The 7038-nt window shown below is 38.5% G+C and overlaps 1 long non-coding RNA gene across 1 annotated transcript; it reads right to left on the minus strand.

Annotated features, from left to right (window-relative positions):
- Positions 1-220: 220 nt before the first annotated feature.
- Positions 221-6452, minus strand: LOC135289279 (uncharacterized). Its single transcript, XR_010352062.1, has 6 exons — positions 6371-6452; positions 4990-5099; positions 4793-4864; positions 3827-4024; positions 1535-1738; positions 221-499 (listed from the first exon to the last, which is right to left on the minus strand). It is a non-coding gene; the product is annotated as an uncharacterized LOC135289279 (long non-coding RNA).
- Between the last annotated feature and the right edge of the window lie 586 nt (positions 6453-7038).

Below are 7038 nucleotides of genomic sequence, written 5' to 3' on the forward strand. Positions count from 1 at the left end.
AAACTTCAAATCATCACTTTACTTTAATCATCAGTTTAGACATTAACCTATTAGTCTTTGTCCAGGTTTCATTGTATATATTTTACATGATTTTGTTACTTCACTTTTTTTGGTGGTTTTTTACATTCAGGGAACATGCTTTAAGCTTCAGATAAGATTTAAAGATAAGAGCTAAATTCTGTACTTTATTTTAAGGAACAAGTCACGTTTCAGAAACAGCTTTATCTAGAAAAGAATTTGAATTTTTCCATAGCTTATCATGTTTCTGTTTTATTCAGGCAAAATGTCGCACATGGGCATCTATAGGGGAGCTATTGTTAGTGACCTTTACACCACCTAGAAAAAGCAGTAGAAAGGGCTTTTTTTTTTTTTTCTATTTGCTCAAGCAAAGAATAAAGGAAACAACTCTGAACTCTTCCATTAGCAGTTGAATCTTCACTTCTTAACAACAGTCCTCGCCCAGAGTTGGTAACAAGCATGCCAAGTCAAGAAAAAGAACCTAAATAAAAGAAAAAAAAAAAAAAAGAACTGAGAAAACTTTAGAGTAAAGCTGTATTGTTTGTGGCATTAAAAAACACAGGTTTTTGCAAGCTCAAATATTTTGCTTTTTCTTGATAAGTCCCTCCACACAGGGCAACATAACTGTGAGTGCTCCACTGTTCAAAACCAAAATTAAGACCAGTTTGCACAGAGCTGTAGATTAAACAAGAGAAAATGTTAGGCAATTAAATGCTAATGATTCAAGCTGGGTGCTTATGTTTTGTGTTACTTGCCTAATAATGTTAGCATTTAAATGGTCAGCTTTGAAGTTAACAAACAGCCCATTAAGATGCAACCAGGGAGTTGTGGGCTCTTTGGGTGCTATTGTTTCAGTCTGGCTAGCTGCAGACTCAACAAAACAGCAGCGATGGGATTTACTTAGTGAAGACTATTTTTACAATTGGAAGAGCTAGAAGTTGGTTTCTTTTTTTTTTTCTTTTAGTGAAAGCTTGTATTATTGAAAACACAGCATGTGGGAAAAGCCAAAATCTACTCATTTTCTTCTGAGTGCTGGGATTTCTATTGTCCCTGCAGACCACTTAAATACAAATCAGTTGGTTCCCAAGCTCCATGCAGTGATCATCCTTCTGCAGCCATCAAATTTCTACCAGATTGCTGACTCCAAGCTGGTGTTTGTGGATACTTGCAGGGGTTAATATAAAAATGTACTCTTGGCAGCAAAAGTTAAAGGAGGTTCAGTGATGAAGATAGCATCACAAAATGAGAGATCCTCAAAGCAGCGGCTATTTAAGGACAGAAGTAAGATATAATTGTCAATGGAACAGAATATTATCCAGCATAATGGGCTCCTGCAGATGCAAGAACAGCAAGGCAAAGCCAAAGCATTGATGGAAAATAAATGGCATGGTGCAGCTCAGGTTTGTTCTTCTTCAAAGTGCACAACATTGATCCTGTGGCAACGGTCTCTTATTCCAAATCATTGATGTAGACTTAATTATTTTATGTAATAGAGGTTGATGTGGGAGTTACTTACTGTGCCTCTGTAGACCTATTGCATTAGGAGTGCCTCTGAAGAGAAAAGCACTGTGGATTTCAGTGCCTGGATTTCATCAAGCGTTTTGTTATCCCTACTGTGACTGCTATTCCCAGTACTTTCCATGTGGTGTTAACCAAGGAGAGCTAGTTTTCTGCTGTCAAAAGGCAAGTGCTGTGACAGTTTGATGTTTCCTGGTGGCAACTGTAAATATTGACATTTTAGTCAACAACATTTGATGCAACACATTAAACGTAATGGGGCTTTTTCACTGAATTTAAAGTGAATAATTTCAGGCCCTCTTTGATGCATTAGGAGGAACAGAACTGTTCTTAGACTGGCTTTGTTTTCTGAGGTACTCAACATGATGTATAAATGCCAGAACAACCTCCTAGTAAAACTATATTACTTCTTGGTTTTTGATCTTTTGTGGCCTGCTAAAGGGCTTATTTAAAATGCCACAAAATATGTACTGCTAGCTCTCACATCTTAATTGAAGAAATAGGTGGTCTGGCTGTTTTACAGAGAGACTTCTATGTGTCAGGAATATGAAATAGTGAACTAGTTCTTAGAAACATAAACCAGGTGCACTAAAACAATGCATTTCAGTTATTCACTTGCTATCTCTATGGTCATGATGTCATTTCTGTAATTTATCATAGGGGTTTTTTCTGAGAAATGTTAAATAAATCATAGCTATTTATTTTAGTCTACTGTTCCATCCCGGATTAACATAGGGAGACTAGCCTTTAAAAGATAATTCTACATATTGCCACCCACACATGACATGACTGGCAAAATGATGGTCATTTTAATGCTGTGTGGGCTGTGTGTAGCTGTACAAAAGATCACAGATTTGGTCCTCTGTTTCATGCAGAAACTGAATGCCAAATCTTAGCAGGTTGTGCAAAAAAGAAAAAAACCCACTCAGACAAAAAAAAAAAAAAAATCCAGAATAGCATAATGATATAGGTAAAGGGAGATCAATAGTATGATTAAAGTACTAGGATCCCACTGGGTTTTTTCCAAGTGTCTACAGCCTTTATAGAGAATGCCTGATGATTTTTCAACTAGCACAATTTTAATTGGGTAGGTGACTGAGGGAGTCATGTAGAGCCTGCCTTTCCTTCTGATGTCTTTTTTTTTTCTTTTCACAATGCTGTTAACAGCATACAGTCAGCTCTGTGACCTCGTGCAAGAACAGTCAACAAAGCACCCACCTCTGTCAAATCTTTCCAGATCATAGTGAAGATTATGCTATCTGCATCTTGAATTTCGCCTAAATTTCTCCTAGAGAAGCTGATGATCACTTTTTAGTGCAATCTATTTGGTTTTTGCCATATATAATTTTTTTTTTCTGTTTTTAACACTTGAGAATATGTGTGCATTCATTCTGAACAACTTGGCAGGCCTGTTATATTTAATTTCTCTGGCTCTGTAAATGGCCACTGTATGGATGTCGTAAGCAATGTAGATTGCTGCAGTTATTCCATATTTTTTTTATTATGTGTTGCAGCATTTTCAAATGGGGTCTGCCTCTGACCTCCAAGAAAGGCCAATTATAAACTAGCTGTGCCTGTCTGCCTGCTGAAACCATGTGGAAGCTGGGAACTACTGCACTGGCTTCTGTAACACCTTCTCATGATCACACTGTACTCCCAGGTTCTCTGCCTCAAAGAAGCAAATTCTTTGTTTAGCAGCATCTTGATGGGGGGACTGAAAAAACTTCTTGAGGAGCTACAGACCACCAGAATATATCTATTTTTCCTAATGCTCTTCTCAGAGACATAATTTTCAATGCACTGCACTGCTGACACATTTATGCACTGAATGACTAGTGTAGTCTACACCTCCTCTTCTTCAAGTCATTTCTCCTGTGCCAGAATATCAGACTGTAGGATTTACACAGCTGCTGGGAAGAAGTGATAAAACAACTTTCCAGAGAGCAGCTTTCAGGTGGGAAGGTATAAGCAGCCTGTGAGAGTGTGGCTGTATGGCAGGCGCAAGTTTCTCTTGCTAAATTTGCTGTTGAACGCACTCATAGATGTACCTACTTGATGATGATGTCATACCATAGAGAATTTACAATGCTTTTCAGAAAAGAGGCCTTATTTTCCTTCCTATGCCTGAAAGTCCTGCCTTGTGCATGTCCCAGGCTTTCTCCAAGGTTAGTCCTTGATTTCTGCCTTTATGTGGTTAGGGGATAATTTGCTTACAATATGTGAAGGTGCTTCAGATCTCCCTATCAGCTGAAAGACTCTCTGAGCCATTATTTCTGTAGGCTGCACTTACCTGGCCACCCGAGTTTGCCACTCTCTGTCACAAGGGACAGTTGTCCTGGTTCCTTCCTTGTGGAATTTCAGCAGTACTCACGAGAGTGTGGATCCTGCATTGCAAGGCTGAAGCCTACTGTCTTCAAGCCAAGAAAGTCAGTCCAGGAGAGTGTGGTTCTGCCCTGGTCCCAGGACTGACCTGTTCAATATTCAGATCCTGAAGAACAACCAGCACTGCTTATGGTGGGTACAGAGACATTGCTTCCAGAGCAGTCACCATTTGACACATAAATACAACCAAACTGTTCTCTATACCTACTGACTGTCCACTCTTAACAGGTATAGATAAAAATTATATAGAGCCATATCTTAATTCACCTTATGCTGCAGAAGGACATACAAGACAATTCAGAACTTGCCAAAAATATTCCCACCAAATCTCCACTAGTCAGCAATTTAAAATAAAAAGGGCAACTATTAAAATATTAATTTCTATATTTTCTGTATTACTCGAGGCAGAAAAATTATTCCAAAATTCTTTAATTCTCTAATTTAAAAATGTTTTAGAATTTAACTAATCTTAACAGAAAATTAGGTGTGCTTCAGTTTTAATTGAAACCCAAAGAGATGTCAACAAAGACTGCTCATATACAAAACACACTTTAAAAAATGTAAATTAAGTACTTTGAAATGTTGTTTTCTAGGGTAAAGTTATTTTATATCAGCCTAGCTGTATTCTCATGGAGGCAATGGAATGGTTTGCATTGCTGTCAGTGGAAATGGCTTAGTAGGTCTAACAGTTGCAGCACTGTGTATAACAGGTTAAAATGAGCTCAGAAGGCAGAAAATTAGAATTTCACGTGCCACTCTCACCCTCTGCTTCTTCAGATGACTAACTCTGCATCACTTTCTACCTGGATGTCATTCAGTGATTTTACTTTTTTGTCCAGATCTCTCCTTGATCCCACCACTTTTCTTTGCTTACCTCTACAATTAATAGATTTGCAATATCTCCATGCTGGCTCCCAAGATTTCATTCATTTGGAGTCACCAGCGGCTGGAATTGAGTAATAAGTTTTTTAAAAAAGAAACCTCATGAACAGTTTATTTATCAGCTTAGTAAGATGGAGGTGAAATGGGAGAGGCGAGGGGCCCACAGAAAACCCAGGGCCTTTGGAATACCTGTGGTACTGATGTTAGAGGCAGCTGCAGTGGAGGAGAGCACCCCACTGTTAGGTGTGATAGCAGAGTGGGAAGCCAGCTGTGCCTGTGACATTAGAGCCCCTCTACAACTGAACAAACATATCAAAGGGCTGCATCAGATTGTGAAAAGCAGAACTACTTGAAGCAATTCACTCGGCTGCTGCCACTCTGCTTTGATTGATATGAACAAGTCTTATCTTCAAAAATATATACAGCTAAAGTGAGTATTTCTAGAACCACTTCAGATTGCATCTTGGAAAGGAAGAAAATTTAGCCTCCTCCCTGCCCCTCCTCCTCCTCTTAGGCTTCCTTCACTCTGGAAAAGTCTTATACATGGCTAAAACATATGCTAAATGTGGGAGGAAAAAAAGGCACCTTCCAAAATCTTCATGTCTTTGACAGCAAAGCAGCTGTATAGATCCCTGTGCTTTAGAAGTATGAATTAGGGCTGAAGAACTACTACTCCAAAATTTCTTACCTTTTGACAGATCATTTTTGTTTGTGGCAGCTATGGTTGTCAGCTGCAGTTTGTCAAGCCTGGAACAGTAACTGATGTTGGAGGGAAGTACCACCTTTTTTCTTTTAAAGAAGGGAAAATCCAGGAGGAGAATGACTGCCCATGCACAGCTCTGCATGTATTTTCAGTTTGGCTCAACTAATCTTGTAGAAACTGTCCTTGTTCAACAGTGCAGATCTTGCACTCTACAGGGCAGAGTGCAATTTCTCAGGGATGGAGCCCCTACCTCCATCAACCTCAGCATGGAGACTCAACTCTTGGTCCAGATATAGCAGCTGTGCTAGGGGACAACACTTGAAGTATTAAAAAATTTCCTCCCACAAGGTACATTGAATGTGATTGTGGCTATACAGGGCTATTCAGTGCTCCATTTTCTTAATAGGTATTAAATTATTTTCTAAGAGTGCAAAAAAAAAAATTTGGTTTTAAAAGCTGGCTCTAACAAAGAAAAAAATTGTAAATATTAGGAGCTGACTACAAAAGCTTTAGGGAGAATAAAACAAGAGACCAACAGCCACAGGAAGACAGAAAAAAGCAGCAGATTTTGATGAAGAAAAAAATTCCCCTGAAAGGACAGCTGTATTTAAAAGTAAAGATGGAAAATGCAATCAACAAAATAAAGAGAACTGACTCTAGGTTGAAGACAATTCACACAGGTTGGCCAGTCATGGTCAATTGCTGTGTTGGTGGTCTTTATTTAAAGGTCAGAAAAAATTGTACCAAAATCCACAGGAGAATTATTAAAATGCTTATTTAAGACAGTGGGTTGCCTGCGGGAGACAGTGTTAGTTTCATTATATTTCTAACAGTGTTTAATTAGATTATTATTGCATTTGGACTTACCTTCTTAGAGAATTTTGTCTTTTTGTACAGTTCCAAATTTTGTATTTTTGTACTCGCTTCCATCCACATTTCTTGCCAGAGCTGCAACAGAAATATAATTTCTTGAGTTTAAATTCTATATCTTAATCTTTGCATTTTATCAAAGCTCTCAGGCTTCACCAAAAAGTTCTTTTGCAAACAATCAATCAAAATATTACCCTCTGCCCCATTTGTCAATGCTCATCTTCTGCCCCTGATATTGCAGCAACATGTCATGCACTCCATGCACTTCAGAACCTTGTCATTCCAAGATTGATGATGAAATCATGGCTGTTTACCCTTTGGAAAGCTTAGTTATCAAGTGCAAGGTGACAAAAATATTTATCTAGAATGGTCTTCTGACCTTCTGTTCTCACAGAAGCTGGATAATTGGAAAACATGTGCAGTAATACAGTCTGTAGGGCTGCACAAGCAACCAAAGTCTGTGCAGCTTCTGAATGTAACCAACACAGAATAGAAAACCTTTTTGGAGCAGGAACAGCATTGTTGGATATTCTCCTTTTTCCTGTAACACACGACAATGCTTTAAGTCAGGGACACAAGCTTGTGAACAGTTTCCCAGTGGTTGAGAATGCTCAGTATCTCTTTGCTAAAATATCTCATTCTCCTTACCCTTAGTGAAGGGAGGA

The sequence above is a fragment of the Passer domesticus genome, chromosome 1 (assembly GCF_036417665.1).
Source record: "Passer domesticus isolate bPasDom1 chromosome 1, bPasDom1.hap1, whole genome shotgun sequence".
In the NCBI taxonomy this organism is placed as follows: Eukaryota; Metazoa; Chordata; class Aves; order Passeriformes; family Passeridae; genus Passer; species Passer domesticus.